The 27,108-nt window shown below is 43.4% G+C and overlaps 1 long non-coding RNA gene across 2 annotated transcripts in view; it reads right to left on the bottom strand.

Annotated features, from left to right (window-relative positions):
• LOC131813830 (uncharacterized) overlaps positions 1-26,626 on the bottom strand; it is a 138,857-nt gene extending 112,231 nt beyond the window's left edge. The window contains exons 1-6 of one of the 2 annotated variants that reach the window (XR_009346991.1): positions 23,135-26,626; positions 22,365-22,471; positions 17,646-17,834; positions 7,075-7,248; positions 5,359-6,645; positions 4,428-4,526 (exon numbers count right to left, since the gene is read on the bottom strand). This is a non-coding gene — a long non-coding RNA (uncharacterized LOC131813830). The remainder of the gene's footprint in view (positions 1-4,427; positions 4,527-5,358; positions 6,646-7,074; positions 7,249-17,645; positions 17,835-22,364; positions 22,472-23,134) is intronic. The other variant, XR_009346992.1, reaches the window with a different exon arrangement.
• Positions 26,627-27,108: the final 482 nt, after the last annotated feature.

Raw genomic sequence — 27,108 nt, 5'->3', positions numbered from 1 at the left:
TCAGAACCTGCCAAAAATAGCAAAGGAAGAATATATCTCATTGCTCTGTCATGTGTGAGACGTTCATTAGCATTTCATGCAGGCAGGCAGAAAATTGCTGGAGAAAGGAAGAAATCACATTCCTAGCTCATTCCACCAAGCGCTGCAAATCTGGCATTCCTGCACGGGAGGAAACCATCCCTGCTGGCAGCAGACTCATCATCAACCCAACTCACAATGAAAACACAAAGAAAGCAAAACACCCCTGCATCTTTATTGCATTCAATACCTTGTGAGTATTTATCAGACTCAGGAACATTTCCCTGGAATCATTACATAAACTCTCTGCTCTCCCGAAGTTCCAGGCTCCCTACCTGAATTCTGTTTAATTCATTGGAACAGAGGTATAATTAGTTTCTCTAATGAGCAGCAGCATCGGAGGCATCTGAGGAAGTGCGGGAAGAGAGGAGAAACGGCATCATTGCGCTCCGAGCACCGGAGGGAGGCTGGAGGTCACCTGCGTCTCAACCCCATGCACTCTGCCCTTTTCAGAAGTGGGGTCCTCTCTACCAGGCAAAGCTGCTGCCTAGCCCCAAGGGATCAACCGGCCACAATGCTGAGTTTGACTTACACCTTTGAGGTTATGTCGGTGCTTCTAACCCTGCAAATTTCTCAATTATCTATGGCAACACAGAACTCATGAAGTAGAAGAAGGCGAGCCCTTTGGATACTTGACCCCATTTTTCATCACACCCTTTATGCAGAACCGATTAGCGAGGAACAGGGTGGACAGTTTGCAATTTTTCCTGTTCTTCCTTTAATGGCCCTGCGTCTGGCAAAACAGTAATAAACAGGGACAATCGAAAAGCCATGTGTCAAAGGGGGGACAGGCTAGGTAATTGGCGTCTGATGCAGAAATGTGGCTTGCGCATCTGTGTCCACCTGGGAGAGGAGGGCTCTGTCTTGCAGCAGCTTGAGGGACCAGTCTATGGTCTGAACAGTGCTTTGCATTATCAATTTGTGCTGATGGGGTGGGGGGGGGGAATCTATTACACTGTCTTTAGTGTGTGTCTTTGAATTGACTTTCTGTCACCTGCCTCTTGAGGACCTGTGTCGCTGCTGGCAGAAGACTGACAGCTCTCCATGGCCGTTGTCCCTGAACGTTCCAGGCTGAATCTCAGACCGCAGAACCAAGCCTCAGCGCCCTTCTTTCCATTCGGTAGCAGGATTTATTCCACTCCGTCCAGTCCTCAGGGCTCGTCATTTAAAACAATAAAAACCAAAAAGAACGACCTAAGAATATTAGCTGGTTAGGGATTTAAAAACCGAGTTCTTTGCGGAACACTGAGTGACATGGGAAAAGGCTCATCATATAATAGCAAGTGAAAAAACCAGGATACAAAATTATGGATGCGACATGATCTGATTGGATTGTACGTGAATGTATGTGTGTGTCATTCCAAAATACTAATCTTGATCATTTCTTGACCATGCAGTTAAGAGTAATCTTAATTTTCTTCTTTAGGTTTTCAAAAATTTGCTCAATTGAGCATGTATTATTTTTATACGTAGAAAGAAAAGAATCTCTTCAAACTGCTACACGGATATAAAATACTCCTCTGTTTAAACCTGCATTTCATTGTTTATACTACAGTCTGCTACACTAACTCCACTCCCTATCATTCAGATTCTCCAAGTCCCACCCACATGGCTCAACTCCGGTTCTAACATCCAGAACACAAATGACGTGAGCAAGCTGATTTCTGGATGGCCCCTCCACAGGTCAGGAATCACGAAGCAGAAAGAGCGGGGGGGAACTGACTGCTGGTCCCCATCCTGCTCCTAAGAATAATGCAAGAAACTTGGAAATTCCTCTGAGCACCCTGGGCCAACTTCTCCCCATATATGAACTGAAAGGTTGGGCTGGACAACCCAAGGGCCCATCTCTCCACCGAAACTTCTACTTTTCATGAGCTGCTGGATCTAACTGCACCAGAAAGTTCCAGTCACCATGAGTGTGCAGTGACTGCAAAGTTCCGTTCACAAGGCAAATGATTTTCATTCAACAGGAAATGGTGAAAGCCAAGAGTCATAAATACCCATAAATATGTTTTGTTTTATCTCAGAACAAATCTCTCAGGCAAAACAGTCATTACGGATATAAATACAGCCCAAACCTCTACAGTATAAAAAATTGGGGGGGGGGGGGTGGCAGGGGTGTGTGTAAAGGAGCTCAGAGAAGAGATCAGTGAGGTGGGCTTTCAGAAACATTAAATTAGGGGCACCTGGGTGGCTCAGTGGGTTAAGCCTCTGTCTTCAGCTCAGGTCACGATTTCAGGTCCTGCGATCGAGCCCCGCATCAGGCTCTCTGCTTGGCGGGGACCCTGCTTCCCCCTCTCTCTCTGCCTGCTGCTCTGCCTACTTGTGATCTCTCTCTCTCTCTGTGTCAATAAGTAAATAAAATAAAAAAGAAAAGAAAAGAGGGACGCCAGGGTGGCTCAGTTGCTAAGTGTCTGCTTTTGGCTCAGGTCATGATCCCAGGGTCCTGGGTTCAAGCCCCACATCGGGCTCTCTGCTCAGTGAGAAGCCCACTTCTTCCACTCCCCCTGCTTGTGTTCCCTCTCTCGCTATGTCTCTCTCTGTCGAAATTTAAAAAAAAAAATCATAAAAAAAAGGAAAAGGAAAAGAAACAATAAATTATACACTGTCCCAAACATAAATAAGGAGTTTACTGTGTACCCAACATTTAAGTTTAAGAGAGTCTGAATTCACCTGAATCCTTAGGTGACTCAAGTATAAACCCCTGGTATGATTACAATAATCTGAATCTGAACAATTAGTCATAGAAAATATAACCCTTCAACTTGGACGAGATTACTAACATGTTAGCTAATTTCTTAAAATTATGCAAGTCCACATTTGCTGTCAAATAAAATTCAAACCATACAGATGTACTCTACATATAAAGTAAAAACATGGAAGTTTCCCTCCAAGTCTTCCCCCTGCCCACAGCTCTGCCCACAGGTGACCTATGTTGTCGACCCTTTTTATGTTTTTAAGATTTTATGTATTTATTTGAGAGAGAGCGACATGGAGTGCTAGAGAAAACAAGCATGAGTTGGTGGGAGGGGTAGGGTGGAGGTAGAGGGAGAAGCATTGACCAAGGAGCCCAACATGGGGCTGGACCCTGAAATCATGACCTGAGCTGAAGACAGACACCCAACAGAGTCACCCGGATACCCCCGACCCTTTTTGTTTTAAATGTGCCTATCTTTGCATAGTTCCTATCTGTACCTCCCAAAGCCCTACAAAAATATCCACAACTATCAGATGTCTTTGTTTTGTCAAATTTAACCAAAAACTGGACAAATTTCTTACTAAAATAGAACAGTTCCTTTCCAAAGAAAAATCCATTACTTAATCTCTTCTGAATGGATTCCAAGCATTATTCTCTAACTCTGCTAATCTTATTTTTGAAATAATAAGCAGATCAACATGAATCTTAAAGGCAGAAATGCTACTGGGACAGCAAGAACAGCAGAGAAGACTCCAAGGGTGTGTGCAGCTTCTGACTTCCCAGACCTGCCTGTGCAGACCTTATTAGCTCAGACTCTGAGAGCTCAACAGATGCCCCAGATCAGTTACCATGTGAAAACCCATCCAGTCTGTGGGAGCTGCTAGTAAAGAGCACCCCAGCTCTTCTTTCTTGATTTTCTATCCTCACTCAACTCTTCCTTCTCTGCAAAACTATTCCCAAAACTACAGTTCAAGAAGAATCAGGCATTTCGGAGATACAAGTCCAGAGATGGCTCTCTGATTAGAGATCAGTCCTGGACCTTTCATTATTTAAATGCTGATGTGGACAATGTATTACTGGAAAACCCAATTTTCTGGGAAGTCTAAAATTCAATGAAGGTTTTGCAGAGATCGCTGAAGTATGGAGGTAATAGAAAAGAAAATAATTTATGAGATTAAATACAATTAGCCAAACAGCTTAGGTCCAAAACATTATTGAGCTCAGGGAGGAGAAATGATGGGTTTTTTTTTTCCCTTAAAATAGAGGAAATATACCATATCTACCAGTAAGTATCATTTATTGGTGCTTACTACCCTAAGCATCTTATACAAGTTAAACAACTTAATTTCAACAAACCTACAGGAAAGTAATATTATCATCTTCATTTTAAAGATGAGGAAACTAAAGACCAAAGAGCTAGTAAGTTTCATCTGGCAGGATCTGGGCTCTCCCTCCTTGTAGCTAATGGCTGCAGCAGTGTCAGCCCTCACATCTCCTTCCTACCCCATCCAGAGGAAGAGAAGGTCTCTTCTGCAATTGACCTGTTGTGTCACACACTCTTACTACGAGGACAGGGAGGCTGGGATATACCAATTAGACTAACCCGATGAGAGCCAACTAAGTATGTACCTGGAGGGAGGGTCACTATTACCTAAACCTCCTGGCTGAGAATGGAGATAGTAGCAGGAGGGAGATCATGGATCCTGGAAAGGTGGTCTTCCCTGAAATGTCTACCATAGTATCCATCCACCTGAAAAAGAAGAACAGAAAGTTTCTCCAATGGTACAATTATAATCATCTTTCAGCTTGACACTATTACATCTTATTGGCATTATCTGTTCTGAAACAATATGTCCTCTCTGCAGTTCCTTTTTCAAGAAAAGTCCAAGTTTTATTCTAACCTCTCTTCTCCAGAATCGATTTCTCCTGGGGACAACAGTCGGTTTGTAATACATGTTGGGTACTCTCAGGAACATATGTGACCATTTTTTATGAGGAAATTTGATAGTGCAGAACTAGGACAATCATATACTTTTTGATGAGAGAAAAATAATGATTTCAAATAAGACGACTCTGTCTACCTACTCATCTTTTGTGCGTGTGTTATTTCACCCCGAGTTACGGAACTAGCACTCTTCTTACACACAAGCAAAGCACACAAGTGAAATCAAGAACTGTATGAGTCCTTAAGAAGTACTCAGAACTATTTCTCTGCTTTTATTCTAAACAGATAATTAGCTATCCAATTTAAAAGATGTTCTCAAATGAAGATGCCACAGTGTTCCTTGGGAACACATTTTAAAGTTTAATGATCTTTACTATCAGCAGGATGCCTGTATTGAAACTAACACTGAATTCCATTTAATCCATGAATATTTGTGAAGTGTGGAGGACCCACTACGTGCTCCTCCTGAAGCTCAGAGACAGATCTCAACAGAAAACATCGTCCCCGTTAGCCTTCGTAAACTAGAAGACCACAGTCGTGCACAGCCCCACACAAGTTAATCAACAGATATGTATTTGAGTCGCTGTGCTAGGGAAAGTGACATGCAAACACGCATCAACATTATCCTCAACCTCACCTCCCCAGGATACATGTTTGCATTTCATTTTCCTGGTCTTCATCGTTTCCATGGCTTTCCTCTGAACCTCCTGCTGGTTTTCCACAGCTATGATAAACTGCTGTCTCGCAATGGAACTCCACAAATAGAAACAACCAAATGGATCCTAGGAAAAAATAGTGGCTTTTTTTGGGAAAACAGATTCCCAACCACAACACCCTTTTACATTGAGTTGTCCTTAAACGGAAAAGAAAAATAAGTATAAAACTGAAAGAGTAAACATAACAGATCTCGACTAATCATCCAGGGGAAAGGCTTCATATCATTGTTACTGCGGATGACTAATCCGATAAAGCCCTTAGCGAACACCAGCTGTCCATAATCAAAATAGACTCGCAACCATTCCCAGGCCCACGGTGATGCGCACACATGCTGCCGAGAAGGACTGATTCTATCAAAGCCTAAGCAGCTCCGAAGTTCATTTAGTTCTGCTCCTCAACAAGCCTCAGGGCCATCTTAGACCTCTCCAAGGAGGGTATGAAGCTCCAGGGCAGGCATATTAGGGAGTGATTGAAGTCATCTAGTTTAACGCAAGAATCCCTCTACCACCCTCTACCACCGTGTTTATCCGCCGAAGCAGCCCCAGGGAAGCCGGTCAGGGTGGCTCCAGAGACCGTTGTCAAGTTCCAAATACTGGGGAGCCATTCCTTCGAGTAAGTCACACCCCTCCTGTCTGTCATTCCCATCCCAAGGTGTCTAACCCTCCTTCCCAGGACAGGGCTTTAAAGAGAGAAAGACAGCTCTCCTGGTGCCTTAGTCACATCTCCCACTGTCTTCTTCGTAGAGCATCTGACAGCTGCATGTCATTGGCGTCTTTCTCCTTGTCACTTCAGTTCAGCAGGTTACATGATCCAAAATCCAGACTTTTTGCAAAAACTTACCTGCTTCCTTTTCTACCATATTTTTTTTTTTTTTTGCTGCTGTTAAAAGGTGCTTATGTTTATTTTGTCCTCACTCAGAACTGAATGAGTGAACCAATACGTGTCATCATAAGCCTTTATCCTGAGGATATCCTTTTCGTCATGAGTCAACATTTAAGCGGCTCGGCACCCGTTTGAACTCTCCTCTGCCACTTTCCTCTGCCTGGGAGTCTCTCCACATTCAGTCTTCTCCATGCAGTCCCTCTGGCCCGGTGGATTAAGGTCAGGTAGCAAATGCCTCTATTCTCCATCATCTAATTGATCATGCTGCTGTGACATTTCAATCTCTGCTGCATCGGGAGAAGCAGCCTCATGTTCGATGGTATTGCTGTGGAGGGAAACACAGAAATAGAAAAAGCCCATTAACCTTCAGAAAATGATAGTACATTTGGTGCTTCTCTTAACACCTGATTATTTTCTAAGCAGTAAAACTTCCAATTTATTAAGCCCTAGGTGGGTAAGGAATGATTTATCAAACGGAAAACCCGAGATACCACTTTTACGTCATTTTGTGGCAATCCCACCAGCTGGGAGAGACTGGAGCAAGGACCCATCGACGAACACCACAGACCTGAGTTCCAAACACTGAGGTGCTCTGTCTGCACATTTCTAGGTTGATATTTACACAGATAACGCTAATGTGTAACTCCAAATGGCAGAATTCAGACTTCATCTGAAAGACCCGGGATTGTTAAGTACCCAATATAGACCCAGGTTCTACTGTGTATATCGGCTTCACCCATCTTAACTCACCTACACTTCAAAACATCCTGTTCACACCTGGAGGATGGGCTCCATTTTGCAGATGAGTTCCCTGTGGACACTTGTGACTTGTCAAAGCTCACGTGTCAAATGGAGTTGAGGTAGAAAACAAATCAATCACTAGGTCGGTATAGCACAAGTGTTTCTCATCTTTCCTCCTCTCCGAGACCTAATACGACAAAATTAATCTCTGCTTTTGCTTGCCCTAAGTTTTGATTAGTTATACAGACAAAAGAGACAATCAGAGGGGAGTAAGGATCCCAAGAAGGCTGCCAACATATGTCCTCAAGGATATGTCACCAGGCCTGCCACCAACACTGATCTTGGCCTCAGTGACTCGAGGGTGCTTGTCACACAGGAACACCACCAGGCTGCCTTGGCATCTGCTGCTGGCCACCCCTCCTTCAGCTGCTTGCTGCGGAAGCCTGACTCCAAACCCAGCCTCACTGTGAATATAGGACCCTCCAAAACCTGGCAGCCCCGAGACAGTACCCAATTTTCCCGTCTCTGAGGCAAGGTCTGAAAACCCGTTTTTTAAAAATGCTCCAGGGAGAGGGGGAGACCATTTTTTTCTTTCTCACTTTCTGAGAGAATTGGGAAGCTTCCCTCTGAGATGTTTGTGGGGGGGGGGGGGAATCCTTGGGGTGGGGATGCAGTTTTCCTTCTGAAATATTTCCAGGTATTTCTGAACCTTCATACCACTTACTCCACTATTAAGCATGTGAACATCGTGAACCTTTTTTTTTTTTTTTTTTTTTTTTGGGTAACTAAGCACAGAACAAACTCTACTTTGCCATTTGCTTTATAATTGTAGGCTAGTGACATATGTTCCTTTATCTACAAAATGGTGATAATATTACCCTACTCCGGGGAAATCTTGTAAGAATAATAGAGAAAAGCCTTTAAACCCAGTTATAGCAACCACCCCCATAGACAAAGGTTTCTAAAGGATTTGGGAGGAGTGGGAAGGAGCACAGAGGGAGTAGGATGATAGGAGGAGACTCGGAGAAAGAAGCCCCGCCCACCTCGCCCCAAGTCGTAACATTCTAGCCTCTCTTCTCCTAATACAAGCACTCTTCCAAGATCTAGTTCTTCTTCTGACCCAGCAGGTTCTCCATCAGACCTCCTCCAGGTCCCAGGGAACTATTATTTCCACATTAAGGCCCCTTGCTTAAGATTTCATTTAAGAATCTCACATTTTTATATGTGCCTTGCTGCTTTCCAGACTACCCAAAATACGCTAATGCCATGGCTAAAGATTCTTGCAGTAAGAAAATTATAGTAATGTTGAATCTGTTTACTTTTCATCTTAGAGACCCATTACATCACCATCTACTTCCGGCTCTAGTTTAACAAAGGTTGACAAGCTTATAGAGCCACATATCAGGAAAGGCATAGCCAGTCTACAGGGCCGACCCTCCTGGGATGCTACATCCCCAGTCAGCCTCAGAGTTAATAAAATATCACCTATCGCTGGAGAAATAAGGAATACAAAAGAAACCTCAGCTGAACACCACCACGGCAGAATTATGAAAAAAAATGAAGTCATTGCTTGATTGGATTTAAAAGGAAATTACATAGAACAAAAAGAACATTTCTCTTGGTCAACCCAAATGCATAATGCTTAACTTTACTGAAAGCACTATTTGCCAAGAATGTGTATCAGTAATTATAGGTCAAGCCACTAACAAAAACTCAGGAATCAAATCATAAGAGACTCTTAATCTCAGAAAACAAACTGACGGTTTCTGGCGTGGAAGGGGATGGAGGAATGGGTTCCTGGGTGATGGCCCCTGGGGAGGGTATGTGCTATGGTGAGCACTGTAAACTGTGTCAGACTGATGAATCACAGACATGTACCCCTGAACTAAATAATAGATTATATGTTAATTTAAAAAAATAATGTGGGGAGGAGTAAAGATGGCGGAGAAGTAGCAGGCTGAGACTACTTCAGCTAGCAGGAGATCAGCTAGATAGCTTATCTAAAGATTGCAAACACCTGCAAATCCATCGGCAGATCGAAGAGAAGAAGAACAGCAATTCTAGAAACAGAAAAACAACCACTTTCTGAAAGATAGGGCTGGCGGAGAAGTGAATCAAAGCGACAGGAAGATAGACCCTAGGGGGAGGGGCCAGCTCCCAGCAAGCGGCGGAGCAACGGAGCACAAAATCAGGACTTTTAAAAGTCTGTTCCACTGAGGGACATTGCTCCAGAGGCTAAACCGGGGCGAAGCCCACACGGGGTCAGCGTGGCCTCAGGTCCCGCAGGGTCACAGAAGGATCAGGGTTGTCTGAGTGTCGCAGAGCTTGCGGGCATTGGAATGGGAAAACCGGCTACAGAGAGAGAGCCGACAGTAAGCTCGCAGCTCGGGGTTACCTTGAACCGGTCCCAGGCTCGGTGAGCTAGGAACACAGCCAGAGGTCAGGCAGACGGGAGTTACTGGGCGCTGTTCTCTGAGGGCGCACTGAGGAGTGGGGCTCCCGGCTCTCGGCTCCTCCAGGCCGGAGACCAGGAGGCCGTCATTTGTATTCCCATCCTCCGGAACTCTACGGAAAGCGCTCAGGGAACAAAAGCTCCTGAAAGCAAAGCCGAGCGGATTACTCAGCGCGGCCCCTGGTAAGGACAGTGCAATTCAGCCTGGGACAAAGACACTTGAGAATCACTACATCAGGCCCCTCCCCCAGAAGATCAACAAGAAATCCAGCCGCGACCAAGTTCACCTACCAAGGAGTGCGGTTTCAATACCAAGGAGAGCAGCAGAATTCCAGAGGAGGAGAAAGCAAAGCACGGAGCTCATGGCTTTCTTCCTGTGATTTTTTAGTCTTGCAGTTAATTTGTTTCCTTTTTCATTTTTTTTCTCTTCTTCTGCTAAAATTTTTCTTAACTTTTACCCTTTCCTTTTTTAACATTTATTAACTAGTTTATCTAATATATATATTTTTTCTTTTTCATACTTTTCTTTATTCGTTTTCTTTTTTAATTCTTTTTTCTTTTTCTTTCTTTCTTTCTTTTTGAACCTCTTTTTATCCCCTTTCACCACCCTCACGATTTGGGATCTCTTCTGATTTGTTTAAAGCATATTTTCCTGGGGTTGTTGCCACCCTTTTAGTATTTTACTTGCTCCTTCATATACTCTTATCGGGACAAAATGACAAAGCAGAAAAATTCACCACAAAAGAAAGAACAAGAGGCAGTACCAAAGGCTAGGGACCTAATCAATACAGACATTGGTAATAGGTCAGATCTAGAGTTCAGAATGACAATTCTCAAGTTTCTAGCCGGGCTCGAAAAAGGCATGGAAGATATTAGAGAAACCCTCTCGGGAGATATAAAAGCCCTTTCTGGAGAAATAAAAGAACTAAAATCTAACCAAGTTGAAATTAAAAAAGCTATTAATGAGGTGCAATAAAAAATGGAGGCCCTCACTGCTAGGATAAATGACGCAGAAGAAAGAATTAGCTATATAGAAGACCAAATGACAGAGAATAAAGAAGCTGAGCAAAAGAGGGACAAACAGCTACTGGACCATGAGGGGAGAATTCAAGAGATAAGTGACACCATAAGACGAAACAACATTAGAATAATTGGGATTCCAGAAGAAGAAGAACGAGAGAGGGGAGCAGAAGGTATACTGGAGAGAATTATTGGGGAGAATTTCCCCAATATGGCAAAGGGAACAAGCATCAAAATTCAGGAGGTTCAGAGAATGCCCCTCAAAATCAATGAGAATAGGCCCACACCCCGTCACCTAATAGTAAAATTTACAAGTCTTAGTGACAAAGAGAAATCCTGAAAGCAGCCCGGGAAAAGAAGTCTGTAACATACAATGGTAAAAATATTAGATTGACAGCTGACTTATCCACAGAGACCTGGCAGGCCAGAAAGAGCTGGCATAATATTTTCAGAGCACTAAATGAGAAAAACATGCAGCCAAGAATATTATATCCAGCTAGGCTATCATTGAAATAGAAGGAGAGATCAAAAGCTTCCAGGACAAACAAAAACTGAAATAATTTGCAAACACCAAACCAGCTCTACAGGAAATATTGAAAGGGGTCCTCTAAGCAAAGAGAGAGCCTACAAGTGGTAGATCAGAAAGGAACAGAAACAATATACAGTACAGTAACAGTCACAGGCAATACAATGGCACTAAATTCATATCGCTCAATAGTTACCCTGAATGTAAATGGGCTAAATGCCCCAATCAAAAGACACAGGGTATCAGAATGGATAAAAAAACAAAACCCATCTATATGTTGCCTTAAAGAAACTCATTTTAAGCCTGAAGACACCTCCAGATTTAAAGTGAGGGGGTGGAAAAGAATTTACCATGTTAATGGACATCAGAAGAAAGCAGGAGTGGCAATCCTTATATCAGATCAATTAGATTTTAAGCCAAAGACTATAATAAGAGATGAGGAAGGACACTGTTTCATACTCAAAGGGTCTGTCCAACAAGAGATCTAACAATTTTAAATATCTATGCCCCCAACGTGGGAGCAGCCAACTATATAAACCAATTAATAACAAAATCAAAGAAACACATAAACAATAATACAATAATAGTAGGGGACTTTAACACACCCCTCACTGAAATGGACAGATCATCCAAGCAAAAGATCAACAAGGAAATAAAGGCCTTAAATGACACACTGGACCAGATGGACATCACAGATATATTCAGAACATTTCATCTCAAAGCAACAGAATACACATTCTTCTCTAGTGCACATGGAACATTCTCCAGAATAGATCACATCCTCGGTCCTAAATCAGGACACAACCGGTATCAAAAGATGGGGATCATTCCCTGCATATTTTCAGACCACAATTCTCTGAAGCTAGAACTCAACCACAAGAGGAAGTTTGGAAAGAACCCAAATACATGGAGACTAAACAGCATTCTTCTAAAGAATGAATGGGTCAACCGGGAAATTAAAGAAGAATTGAAAAAAATCATGGAAACAAATGATAATGAAAATACAACAGGTCAAAATCTGTGGGACACAACAAAGGCAGTCCAGAGAGGAAAATATATAGCTGTACAAGCCTTTCTCAAGAAATAAGAAAGGTCTCAGGTACACAACCTAACCCTACACCTAAAGGAGCTGGAGAAAAAAACAAGAAAGAAACCCTAAGCCCAGCAGGAGAAGAGAAATCATAAAGATCAGAGCAGAAATCAATGAAATAGAAACCAAAAAAACAAAAGAACAAATCAACGAAACTAGGAGCTGGTTCTTTGAAAGAATTAATAAAATTGATAAATCCCTGGCCAGACTTATCAAAAAGAAAAGAGAAAGGACCCAAATAAATAAAATCATGAATGAAAGAGGAGAGATCACAACTAACACCAAAGAAATACAAACTATTATAAGAACATACTATGAGCAACTCTATGCCAACAAATTTCACAATCTGGAAGAAATGGATGCATTCCTAGAAACATATAAACTACCACAACTGAACCAGGAAGAAATAGAAAGCCTGAACAGACCCATAACCAGTAAGGAGATTGAAACAGTCATTAAAAATCTCCAAACAAACAAAAGCCCAGGGCCAGACGGCTTCCCGGGGGAATTCTACCAAACATTTAAAGAAGAACTAATTCCTATTCCCCTGAAACTGTTCCAAAAAATAGAAATGGAAGGAAAACTTCCAAACTCATTTTATGAGGCCAGCATCACCTTGATCCCAAAACCAGACAAGGATCCCATCAAAAAAGAGAGCTATAGACCAATATCCTTGATGAACACAGATGCGAAAATTCTCACCAAAATACTAACCAATAGAATTCAACAGTACATTAAAAGGATTATTCACCACGACCATGTGGGATTTATTCCAGGGCTGCAAGGTTGGTTCAACATCCGCAAATCAGTCAATGTGATACAACACATCAATAAAAGAAGAACAAGAAGCATATGATACTCTCAATAGATGCTGAAAAAGCATTTGACAAAGTACAGCATCCCTTCCTGATTAAAACTCTTCAAAGTGTAGGGACAGAGGGCACATACCTCAATATCATCAAAGCCATCTATGAAAAACCCACCGCAAATATCATTCTCAATGGAGAAAAACTGAAAGCTTTTCCGCTAAGGTCAGGAACACGGCAGGGATGTCCATTATCACCACTGCTATTCAACATAGTACTAGAAGTCCTAGCCTCAGCAATCAGACAACAAAAGGAAATTAAAGGCATCCAAATTGGCAAAGAAGAAGTCAAATTATCACTCTTCGCAGATGATATGATACTATATGTGGAAAACCCAAAAGACTTCACTCCAAAACTGCTAGAACTTGTACAGGAATTCAGTAAAGTGTCAGGATATTAAAAAAGAAAAAATCAGTTTCATTTCTCTACATCAACAACAAGACAGAAGAAAGAGAAATTAAGGAGTCAATCCCATTTACAATTGCACCCAAAACCATAAGATACCTAGGAATAAACCTTACCAAAGAGGCTAAGAATCTATACTCAGAAAACTATAAAGTACTCATGAAAGAAATTGAGGAAGACACAAAGAAATGGAAAAATGTTCCATGCTCCTGGATTGGAAGAATAAATATTCTGAAAATGTCTATGCTACCTAAAGCAATCTACACATTTAATGCAATTCCTATCAAAGTACCATCCATCTTTTTCAAAGAAATGGAACAAATAATTCTAAAATTTATATAGAACCAGAAAAGACCTCGAATAGCCAAAGGGATATTGAAAAAGAAAGCCAAAGTTGGTGGCATCACAATTCCAGACTTCAAGCTCCTTTACAAAGCTGCCATCATCAAGACAGCATGGTACTGGCACAAAAACAGACACATAGATCAATAGAACAGAATAGAGTGCCCAGAAATAGACCCTCAACTCTATGGTCAACTAATCTTCGACAAAGCAGGAAAGAATGTCCAATGGAAAAAAGACAGCCTCTTCAATAAATGGTGTTGGGAAAATTGGACAGCCACATGCAGAAAAATGAAATTGGACCATTTCCTTACCCACACACACTAATAGACTCAAAATGGATGAAGGACCTCAATGTGAGAAAGGAATCCATCAAAATCCTTAAGGAGAACAGAGGCAGCAACCTCTTCGACCTCAGCCACAGGAACATCTTCCTAGGAACATCGCCAAAGGCAAGGGAAGCAAGGGCAAAAATGAACTATTGGGATTTCATCAAGATCAAAAGCTTATGCACAGCAAAGGAAACAGTTAACAAAATCAAAAGACAACTGACAGAATGGGAGAAGATATTTGCAAATGACATATCAGATAAAGGAATAGTATCCAAAATCTATAAAGAACTTAGCAAACTCAACACCCAAAGAACAAATAATCCAATCAAGAAATGGGCAGAGGTCATGAACAGACATTTCTGCAAAGAAGACATCCAGATGGCCAACAGACACATGAAAAAGTACTCCATATCACTCAGCATCAGGGAAATACAAATCAAAACCACAATGAGATATCACCTCACACCAGTCAGAATGGCTAAAATCAACAAGTCAGGAAATGACAGATGCTGGCGAGGATGCAGAGAAAGGGGAACCCTCCTACACTGTTGGTGGGAATGCAAGCTGGTGCAACCTCTCTGGAAAACAGCATGGAGGTTCCTCAAAATGTTGAGAATAGAACTGACCCAGCAATGGTACTACTATGACCCAGCAATTGCACTACTGGGTATTTACCCTAAAGATACAAACGTAGTGATCCGAAGGGGCACGTGCACCCAAATGTTTATAGCAGCAATGTCCACAATAGCCAAACTATGGAAAGAACCTAGATGTCCATCAATAGATGAATGGATAAAGAATATGTGGTATATATACACAATGGAATACTATGCAGCCATCAAAAGAAATGAAATCTTGCCATTTGCAACAACATGGATGGAACTAGAGCATATCATGCTTAGCGAAATAAGTCAAGCAGAGAAAGACAACTATCATATGATCTCCCTGATATGCGGAAGTGGTGATGCAACATGGGGGCTTAAGTGGGTAGGAGAAGAATCAATGAAACAAGATGGGATTGGGAGGGAGACAAACCATAAGTGACTCTTAATCTCACAAAACAACCCCAGGGTTGCTGGGGGGAGGGGGGCTGGGAGAAGGGGGTGGGGTTATGGACATTGGGGAGGGTATATGCTTTGGTGAGTGCTATGAAGTGTGTAAACCTGGCAATTCACAGACCTATACCCCTGGGGATAAAAATATATGTTTATAAAAAATAAAAAATTTAAAAAAAAAAGAATAAAGAAAAAAAAGAATGTAATTCTGGGGCAGCTGGCTGGTTCAGTCTTTACAGCATTTGCCTTTTGATCTTGGGGTCATGAGTCTCTTTAAAAAGTTAGGCTTTTTATACTTGTATAAATAATACAATCAGTTGTATTTGTAGATGAATGTGATTGCCCCACTTTTTAATAAATAAAATTTGTATCTATACTGAATTTGGTCAAGATGTTTATCCATAAATATAGCTATATAACAACTAACTCTAGAAACAAAGTCAAGATGAAAGATATACTTGTCAAGTATAAAATCTGATAAAATTTTAGTTTAGCTTCACAAGTCTCAAAAATGACCTAGATTGGATTACATGTTGATTCCCTTCTTCCTTTCCAACTACTTGTTTTGCATCACAAACCAGACTATTCTATACTTGTGATCCTCTTCCTGAGTATGTCAAAAGGCCAGTGGTCCTTCTGTCATTTCAATGCCCCTCTCTCTATGCATTTCCATACACCTTCTCAACAAGTATCAAATTAATGAGCTGTTCATCTCCAAGTCACTACTGAGGCACCCCATAAATCAAGAGATGTGCTTTTGATTCAACACATCACCCTCATTTCTTCTCTGCTAGCCCCTAAAAAAGAAATCATTCAGACCAGGGGAAATTATTTCCAGAAAAGAATCATCAAAAAGGTGTTTCAAAAGGGCACCTGAGTGGCTCAGTGGGTTAAGCATCCCACTCTTGTTTTTGGCTCAGGTCATGATCTCACTTCACTGTCGTGAGATCCAGCCCCAAGTTGGGTTCTGTGCTTAGCATGAGGTCTGCTTGAGCTTCTCTCTCTCTCCCTCTGCCCCTCCCTACAATGCTCACTTGCTCACTTGCTCTCACTCAAATAAATAAATAAATCTTTTTTTAAGTATTTCATGGCCTTCAAAATCTACATCAGATCTGCAAAACTTTGATAGTGAAGTGTTGGCTAGGCACTATCATTTCAAGATACTATTTAAAAGTAGCATAGGTCCATGTAATATGATATGCATTTGAGTATGCATGCACAATGACTTAAATCAAATGCAAAGACATAAATATAAACTATTGCAGTAGAGATTTATGTGCATGTGTGTTTAATATTTTTGACAGCTCAATATTCACTTCTCCTTCCTATAGGACACAAATCTTCTTTTGGTGAATTACTTCTTTCCCATTTTATTGCTTTGGTGGAAGAGTAAATCCAGTGCCTGCATCCTACTAAGAATGTCAAATTAACGAGCTTTCTCCACACTTCCTTGGAAAAGCCAGAAGCCTGGGGAATCAGCTGCTGTCTCCCAGGATCTGCAACTTATGTGAGAGATACTGGGATGGAAGAAGCTGTTGGAATTCCACACTTCCCACCTGTGGTGCCCAAACATGATCATTCCTGGTCTGAAAACACTCCCAGCCCCCAGAGCAGCTTTAAGTAATGACTATTACCAAGTCTGATTCTTAGCTTTCCAAGTGATTTTCTGAGTTCCTGGTAAATTTCCAGGAGATTCCTTTCTTCAATTGCCCAACGTCATCTTCTGTTGCCTGCAACCCAAGGACCCTGATCATGACTGTTACTTTTGACATAAACACTAAGAAAGAATACACATTAAATATATTATTTACATTCTTGGTGATTAGTATATATTTGTAGATGCATTTTGTTGATCAATGACTAAAGAGGGTAAAGGAAGTTGCATTTTCAGGCAGGAAGATTGACATGAGCTCTCTCCAGGAAAGTAAGAACTGAGAAAACATCTTTTTCAGACATTGTGTGTATGTGTTTGTGTGTTTCAGATACTATATATACATATAACTAGTGGTATGTTCTGAAATTTTATTAGTACCTTCAATGGAATATCAATTAAAATTGGCAGCCTGGATGTTCAGTGAGAATTCCTAACAGCAAAAATGTGAGCTGCCTTTCTGTGTTGGAAAATTTTGTATTTTGCGCAGCCAATTAAAAGATCATCTCATCCAACTATTCAATATGAGTTTATTATGCTCAAATAGCTATGGATATTTTATTGTTCACTCTTTGCGATCTTTTCTAATAACTACTAACTGTCCTGATGAGCCCATATCACCCCGCCAGGAGGAGATTTCTTCGTTTTGTTGATGCAGAGCATTAACTTAATGTTGCAGAACTTAAGGTCTTCTCTTTTATAAACTTATCATATCCTTTCTCTCCCTGCACAGTAAGTCTGATTTAATTAGCTCCCAGAAATCAGTAAAGGTACTATTTTCATCTTTGCTTGCCCTTAATCCTTATTTGATTAAAATATCACATGTTTAATTGGGTTGCATTTACCTCAACCTCTTCCCTTCCAAATATGGAAGACAGCCTTGGGACTGCTCGGGTGGTTTCACAGGTCCCTTGGACTCCACAGAGGGCTTGTGGCCAACCAGCAGATGGGAGTAATGCATAAAATGCCAGTTCCTCTCCTCAGGGGCTCTGCCCTGCACTGCCACGCCCCTGCACCTCTTCCGTTTCCTGTTCCTGCACATAAGGGAAGTGGCGACATTTGTAAGAAGGAGGAGGATGTGTGGCACCAATTACTCCCCGTTCAACAAGCTGGAATCTTTTCAGTCTTGCAGGTCTTTGAAAAGACTACAAGTGCTATCTAACAGAAACCCTGCAGTATTGACCAGAAAGGGCTCACTAAAAATCTCAGCATCTGAAAAGGAAAGAGAAGAACACAGGCCCCTGTCAACAAATATTTTTTAGGAAAGTATGGGTATCATGGTGACACTTTTACCAATGAGGGAATTTTCAAGATGTGGGGAGAGGGAGACAGTTGGGCCAGGGAGAGAGAGAGAATTTCTCTCTGCTCCAAGTGGAAGCAATATTGCATCAAAGTCATTTTCCCACCAGTAGGCATCTCCAGGGTCTCCACTAAACAAGGTGTAACTGTAACATAAAAACGGTGGTGGAGGAAATGACTGATTTCGACATTACCCTCAGGGCTGGTTTCCTGTGGGGCCACCATAACATAGCACCATAAACTAGGGAGCTTAAAACAACAGAATTTTTTTCTCTCACAGCTCTGGAGGCTTGGATTCTGAAATCAAGGTGTTGGCAGGGCTGGTTCCTTCTGGAGGGAGGGAGGATTCTGAGGGAGAATACGTTCCATGCCCTTCTACTGGCTGGTGGTGCTTGCCAACAATCCTTGGCATTCCTTGGCTTACAGCTGATTCACTCCAATCTGTGCCTCTGTCATCACGTGGCATTCTCCCTATGTATCTCTGGGCACAAATTTGCCTCTTCTTATGACAGCAGCGTATTAGGACCCACCATTATCTCGGATGACCTCAACTTAATTTGATTACATAAGCAAAAGCCTTATTTCCAAATAAACTCACATTCACAGTAAAGAGAGTTAGGACTTCAACATATCTTTTTGGGAAACACAATTCAACCCACGGTGCCCTCCATAAATAAAGTAGCCTTGTGCTATTCCCAAGCTATTCAGTGTTCATCTTTGTATGTTCAACACTTTCTAGAACTCACAGTGGTCCACAGTCAGTGGCAACTACTCAACTACTCATGGAGTACCCTTGTGTGGGTGTGTTGCCATAATTACATTGAAATGTTACAGGGTAGAGGACAATGTGTTGTGAATAAGAGGTAAGGAACAGAATTCATCTGGATCCAAATAAAGGCCGTTTGTTCACTATAAACCACAAGAATTTTGCCTTGTCAGTGTATCAGAGAAGGAGTTCAGGGCAATCCATAGGTCCACCAAGATGGGCAACATTGACACTGGTGAGCACTGTGGGAGTGAGGAAGAATGTCCTACATGCTGCGAGGTGTGACTATACCGTGGTAGCAGCCAGACTGTAATCATCACTTATTTGTTACGCTGTTCTGAGACTCTGAGTCTCTTCCAGTATGCCTTCAAATCTGTTAATGCTTAGAACGCGTACATATTAAGAAACACTGTTTTCAATTTTAAGTGTAGATCAAATGTTCTAACTCCAGCACCTCTCCCACTAAATGACACCTTTGTAATTTACCAATTTCCTCACTCCGTGCATTGTCTAAAGATGAAAACCTCTGACCTATAAAGGAAATGATTTGTGGTAGCTGAGTGCTTTTTCAAATTTATCCAGTGATTCGTTCCACGGGTATAGGAAAATAGATTTAGCTCAGGGCTTGAATAAAATCACCCAACTTCACCAGAAAAAAACTTGGATTCAAGAATATGAATCTCAAGACCCCATCTATAGCTTCGGAGAGCACCTAGGAGGATTTGCCCAGGCTACAACCTCCAGAAACTGTTGGGGAGCCAGAAATCCCAACAGCAGGGATTTGTTCTGAAGATGACCAAAGAACAGCCTGACACAGTGGAAATACCCCCACACACACACACACAAAGTGAAGATTTTATGGAGAGCCCTTTATCGGGTATGTTTCCAACCAAGAGGGCTAGAAGTAAACCCAGGAAAGTCATCTGCTAAAAAGAAACCAAATGCAAAGCAAAGGTGCCTAATCATGCCCCCTCCTTCATAGTTGTCCTAGGGGCCGGCCCTGGGACTCTTCTTCCCGTGGAGCTCTGCATAGCATGTCTCCCGAGGACATCTTACATAACGTGGATGATGGAGGGGGCCCGTGAGGCAGGAGAACTGCACAAATATTCTCACAGAGAAGAAAGTCCCATTCAGTGAAGGGAAATGAGGGAGAGAACAGAGATCTAGAGAAAAGAAAAAATGTGTTCTGCTTTTGCTCCCATGGTCGGCTTCCTCATCCCTCAGCAACCCTCTTCTTATCTAACCCGCTGATTGCTGAGTCCTCTATGTTTATCCCAAAGGCCAAGCGAACATTAGATGGAAAAAATGAGAGCCCACGGCGCACTGGCCTTCCACCACTCCCCCTGATCCTGGGCAAAGCTGTGAAGGAGACGCTCCCCCTGCTGAGACGCTGGGTCAGATGCAGAGACTGCACCCACTACAAGCCAACCCTAGAGTCTCATCAGTTTACAGATCGGAAAAGGACTCTGGAAATGTCACCGGTGCTGAAGCTCTCTCTCCTGACCACACCTTGGCTTCTCTGTTCCTCAGAAGCCTGCTCTGCTCTGCTCCACAAACCACTCTAGTCAGAACTTTCAGGCCACTGTGCTGGGGCTATAACCAAAAGAACACGTCCCCTTTCACAGGACAGCCTAGTGCCGCAAAGGCCCTTGTTTTTCCTGGGCATAGAGCTGGACCTCACCCCCAGTTCCCTCAGAGTTGGCTATAGCCACAACATGGAACCCTAACAAGGGGACAGTAAGGGACACAAGCCACTCGTCCATCTGGCACATGGAACTTCCGTGCACAGGAATCTTTGCTCTTGGCCCACCCACTAGCCTGATGCAACCAACACAACCACATAGGAAGCCACGCAGAGAGGACGGCAGAGCCACATGCCAGGGCCACAGGGTAGACAGAGCTTGGGTCCCAGAATCACCACCAGGAAGCTTCAATCAAAGAACACCTTTCAGGGTATTATATAAGCAAGAAATAAACTATTATATGGGCGCCTGGGTGGCTCAGTGGGTTAAGCCGCTGCCTTCGGCTCAGGTCATGATCTCGGGGTCCTGGGATCGAGTCCCGCATCGGGCTCTCTGCCCATCAGGGAGCCTGCTTCCTCCTCTCTCTCTCTGCCTACTTGTAATCTCTATCAAATAAATAAATAAAATCTTTAAAAAAAAAAAAGAAATAAACTATTATGTTTGAGCCATTGCACATTCTTGACTCCAATTTTTTTCTTACTGCCATGAGTCCATCTTAATACACCTTCTTTCCGAGGTGCCCACCATGGACGCTGTGTGCTTTCCCATGCTGGTTTTCGCTAGAGCATTTCATTGGGCAATCATGCTTTTGAAAACACTGCAGATGATGTAAGAGAGTCTTCCCTACTGATGGCAAAACTTTGCTAAGCAACTGGCATCTGATATTATGCAAAGGAAACAGGGCAAGCTATAGAGTCAGACTGGGTTTGCTCTCCTTTCCACAGTATTCTGCCCAGGTGATTAATACCACTCCCTTTATCTTTCTGAGCCTAAACCTTTCTCATAACTGGGACAACTAATTAGCCCAATTAATTATTAAGATACAGTTGTAAAGAGTAAGGCTTAAGGAGTAGAATCAAGTAGAATCACTGTATTAAGTGCCAGGTATGCAGAAGCTATTAATGTCATTATTATTTATATTTACTTGTATTTACTCGATTGTACCCTTTAAGTACAGGAACAATATCTGATTCATCCTTTTAACTTCAGCATTAAACATGAGTTCCCAGAAGACATGGACTATGTCAAATTTATCTTTGCATCCCTCATCCAGAACTGTGATGGTTACTTCATGCAGGGAAACTATCCTTGGTATTAATATTTTTACTTACTAACTCTCACCTCCAAAGCAAGGATTGTGTCCATTAAATCTTTCTCTGGAATCTAGAAGGGTGGCCTATATATACTAGGCCCTCAACAATAGTAATTAGTAAACTAATTTCTCAAAAAAATATAAATTAAATCAATAAACCAGTTTCTCTCTGGTAGGTAGTTGATGTGATTCTGGTCATGGGGACTGGTGGGAGGCAGGGGTCACTAGAGAGCAGGTGGGTCTGTGAGGGAATCTAGATTCCAAATCAATAGCTGCCTGGAGTTCCCAGACCCCCTACACCACATATGGGGCATTGCTCCTCACAACCACCAGAACATTCTTTTGAGATGGCACGTTCTCCAGTTCCCACTGTGTTGTTAAAAGTACACAATATAGCCTAACCAGCTACCTCAAAAAGTTGTCATGAAATTCATCTAGTGCAAAAAAGTTGATAGAATGCAAGTTTTTCTGGGAAATGGACTGGTACTGCTCTATCACCAGTTTACTTTATGTCACAAAATAATTATTATCTTTCCCTAATTTCCAGAGTCATAAATAGAAACAGTGCCTCTAATTTTGATGTTGTCATTTAAAAAGTGAAAACAGTACTAAAAAAAAAAAAGCCGATGTGAAATGATATACACACATGGAGAGATGCTGTTACCGTTATGGTTGTTTCTACAAAAGTCCCCTCCAGTCTTCTTCGTCGTCAGTACCTTGGGTTCGTCCTTTCCCTTCACCTGGTGGGAGATGCTGTGTCCCATTCTTCCCCTGGGTAAGGTAAGGCCATGTCTTACTTTAAAACATTATTATTAAGACAAATACTCTTCTACTGTATGTTACATAAAGACAAATATCTTACCTAAAGACAAATATTTTTATTATTAAATTGTCCATTTCTTGGAAACACCCCCAGAAATGACTCATTTCTTCGAAAAGGTCATAAAGCACTCCACTTTGTCCAAGACATAGCTGAATCGCACGCCAGTGACTACCTGGTGATAAGTCACATTTCAGTTTCTTAACAGTGTTTCAACCATGAGGAGACTCATAAACTGCTTTTGAAATGAAAAACGGGAATTGGGAGGAGAAGGCGGGGCAAGAGCTTAAATGAGAAAAATAGGTTGAAATTAAACTTGGACGTAGCTGGAGGAAATGTAGTTCAATTACACCGTATATAAATAATTGCCCTGGTTACACACCTAAAGAAGTTTGAAAGAAGGTGCAGTGTCACCAGGAGGGTCTGTCCAGCTGAAGGCCAAAGGACCCTCAAAGTGACATTTACTTTGGGGCTCCCTCCCTCGGATAAGGCCAGTCGTCCCCTTTAAAGATCTGCTATTCCATCTTGTCAGCACACGCAACGAATTCAGCTCTTGAGGACCGAAGTTCACAGGAGATAGAGGGAAAAACAAGAAAGGCAACATATCCACTTACACTGAGCCTTGCAGCTTTCAGGACCCTCGTGTGTGTCTCATCTGGCCAGCCTGGAAATATAGCCTGAAGGTGGTTCGCTTGGTGCGCCCCGCCGAAGAGCGGGCTGCAGGATTCTGAGGACAGCCTTTCGGTCCGTTCCTTTCCAGCACAGAACACACCTGCCTCTAGGAGTCAGTGCGTCAAGCTGGGGGAAATGGGTGCCTTTTGCCTTCCTACTGTGCCACCCTTGGCCTCTCTGTCCCTTGGTCTCCTTCCTCCCACGTGCTTGCCCTTACTAACCGCCACCCCCCCCCCCAACTGGATGGCACAGTCTTTCTCATTCTTCATCATATCGATCGGGTCAAGCAAGGGTCTCAAGCTTCCTGTTGACAGCATGTGAAATGCTTTCTGTCTCAGGTGACTCTTGCCACCGTTTGATCTCCACGACCATGCGATACAGTTATTCAAGTTGTCAGCTCTCTTTATAAGAGGTCCTGTTGCTTTTGCCCAGAGCAGAATATATATGTTAGGCCTGGTTTTTGAGGCAGATGTTACTTGTTTGATGGTGTCATCTGTAAGTCCTTAGGTTTCAAGTTCCATTGGAGGACAGATATCCTTATTATTAAATTGACTTCAGAAGCACAGATTTCTTGCCAAAGGAAGTCTGGAGGAGACATTGTAACTAAAAGAACAACTGGTACCTGCGACACAAGAAGGTTGCTGAAATAACAATGGACTAGAAATCGGAGTACCTGGGTTCTCAACCTCCCCCACACCCTCTGATGGCCAGAAGGAGGCCAGCATCCACGACCTCCCACCAGGAACCAGATCAGCCAGCAGCAGCGTCTCGGATTCCCGGCATCCAAAACTATGAGAGATAAACGTTTGTTGTTTAAGCCACATAGTCCATGATACTTTGTTTTAGCTCCGTAAGACACCCAAAGCCCTACAGTTAGGACCAGGTCCAAACCCTTTGCTAAAAGAAGTGGCACAAATGTCTGAAGAAATCGCCCCCAGGGCAGCCTACTAAATGCCAACAGTCCCAGATCTTGGGTTCCGCTACTCGGAGGGCAGAATTAGAAATTAATTTGTGTCAGTGCCAGCCCTACTCCCAAAAACGTAGCCAATGACCTAGATGGTCTAATTCAGAGGACGGACACTCCAAAGGCCACCTTCGGCAATAGTATCTCCCTGGCCTGGGAGCCAACAAGCTGGGCATGTGCCCAGGCACCATTCACAAGTCCATTCCTCTGGAATCAGCTCTGCTTTCTTCCCGGGGCTCTCTGTCAAACTGCATATCCCACTAGCTGGGAGGCAGAAGCTCATAGCTCCGAGCCGGCCCACCAGATGTAGCTGCCAAGCGAGAGAGAGCCCCAGAGGCCTGAAGAAAGAACGGGCGGGGACCGGAGGGAGGGAACTGGTGAGAGGAAGGAAGCAGATGGGGCCACCACCAACTTCTCCCGGCACTGGCCCGACTCCACAGTAGAGAGGTCTGCTCCTGCCTTGAGTCGGGGTGCTAAAGCCATTATTTCTAGCTTACAGCCTGCCCAACCAGGCAGCACCCCTTGCCTGGGAAGGTAACCAGAAGAAGCCAGGAGCACAGAACAGTGGGGACACTGCTACAGCAGATGGTGGCCATGTGAGCTGGGGTGGCAGCCTGTTTGGAGGAGATTCTGTTCTGCTTTAATGGCATCTGCTTCCAAGCGAGCCAGAGCCTTCAGATCTGCTGACTCCACTGCTCCTGGATCCAAGTCGGTCACCGGCTCGGCATCCAGACCCCTCAGCCTTCGGGCAGGCTGTGCGGAGCTCAGGCAGAAGATGGAATTTCCCCTTCCTGCCTCGTTAAAGGAACCATCCAAGTTCACTTCTCCAACAAGAGTAATTTGGGCTGAATTGAGTCTTGAGCAGCGATGAGCCGAGGCATCGAATGGCACGGGCCTTCCTGTGTCTTAGTAAGAAACACACTGGAGTCAGAAAGAACTCGCTGCACACATCCTCCCTCCCCTGGGGCGCGTGCAACTCCATCTGCCACTTCACGTGCGGAGTGCTACGGATGGCAGTCACTTCTGAAAAACCGTTAAAAAAAAAAAAAATTCTTTCCAGGCCATACTTTGCATTTTTACCTCCACTGAGCATATCACCGGGCACCAAGCAGAGAATACTATGGGTCACGAAATCTCACTAGCTTTAGATGTTTCTACGTTTGGGGAGTGGGCCATTCTGGAGGTTTCCTCTGGAATACCCAGATAATGGAGGGGCCATATTGATGTTTCTCATAACATCTCTCTTAATACCCCTCCTTAGTTTCCCCAATGTGGACCCCGCTGTCATTTCAGCTTCTTCAGCTCCATGTCGGGCTTGAGATTTGTAGTTCCAGTGTGGGCTGTGAGGAGAAAAATGTAAGAATGAGATCATAGGTCTTACTAAACCCCACTGCCCCAAAACACAATGAGCCGCTTTTGGCAGCCCGGCCGGTTGGACAGGAAGGCCAGCGGCTGAGGAACAGTGCCAAGCTTTAGCTAAGAGCTCGGTGTTGAAAGGTTTCAGGCAAAAATCCTGAAGCAGAGAAGTGAAATGCTCAGGGAGTAGAGCCCCACAAATCGTGTTTATTGGATCGTCTCTGGCTCCCAGCACCCCAGTCTCCATTTCCACCAGGCAAACAGAAATAAACACAAACTTTGAGCCACCTCACCCTCCCGACCCTCCCCAAGCGACCCAGGCTTGCAGCAGGCTCAGACTTCTCTCACTTCCCTTCTAAACACAAGCCCTCAGCACCCTCCACTCCACCCAGAAGGTAGGTGGCAAAGAGCCAGGCTCTGGCGCAGACAGAGCAGCAGAGACACGAGAAACCGAGCCCTGGGCATGTGGGCCACTGCGGGGCGGGCAGAAGGGAAGGTGGTGTTGCAGGGAAGGTTCTGCAAGCCCTTGAAGTTTAAGGCCCCAGGAATTGCAACTTAGAAGGACCTCTGTCTGCTTTGGTCATTTACTGCTAGAAGCCCTAGCCCAGAGTGAGTCGTGGGAACCCAAGATTACACAGAACTCAAACTCAGGTCTCCTGGGCACTCTCTGCCCACTACTCCTCATGGTTTTCTTGTGTGCCGGGTAAGAAGAGAACGGAAGAGGATCACGGAGCAGGAACATCTGAGAACCTCTAGCTCCAGGGTTTTCTGAATCAGAAATCGTGCGCTTTTCATCTGTTCTGCTCCGAAGACATGTCCTCCTCTCCTCGTGCCAAGTTGGAATGGAGTGGGGCCAGGACAGAGCTCAGCCCATGTCTGGGCCCCAGGGGCTCCTTCTTGCAGCCTGGACAGCCTTGCAGCTACAGAGGAAACATGTGGAAACTTAGAAAAAAGGAAGCTGTGGCTTAGCATTAGCAGGCAGCATACGGAGACACAGGGCTGAGAGCTGAAGCTTACCCGCAGCTTAGATCCCTATCTCACCCACCATCTCCAAAGCCACTGTCCAGAAAAGCTAGTGTGAAATAATGTCGATTTCTTTGCCTCTCCTTACAGGGTTTCGAGAGCTTTTAAAAGAAAAAAAAAAAAAAAAAAGTTCCATCTTCTTTAGATTGTGGATCTTTTTCTTTTTTAAGATTTTATTTATTTATTTGACAGAGATCACAAGTAGACAGAGAGGGAGGCAGAGAGAGAGGGAGGGAAGCAGGCTCCCTGCCGAGCAGAGACCCTGAAATCATGACCTGAGCCAAAGGCAGAGGCTTAACCCACTGAGCCACCCAGGGGCCCCTGTGGATCTTCTTATAGCACAAAAACCTAGAATTTTAACTCAGGGCCATGCCACCTCATAAGAAATGCAGATTCATGGTGAAATCCAATACTCCAGAATTTTTCTTGTGGGTCCTCCGGATGTCGTTATTGCCTTGGTACACAGAATGTACCAAGATAACAGAAACTGCTCTTTGTGCTACAGGCCAGGGATCTCAGATACATCAGGCAAAGGAGATGTTATTATTCCCATTTTACAGACAAATAAAATGA

Source organism: Mustela lutreola, chromosome 13 (genome assembly GCF_030435805.1).
Source record: "Mustela lutreola isolate mMusLut2 chromosome 13, mMusLut2.pri, whole genome shotgun sequence".
Taxonomy (NCBI): Eukaryota; Metazoa; Chordata; class Mammalia; order Carnivora; family Mustelidae; genus Mustela; species Mustela lutreola.
This window is presented reverse-complemented; position numbering and strand designations above follow the sequence as displayed.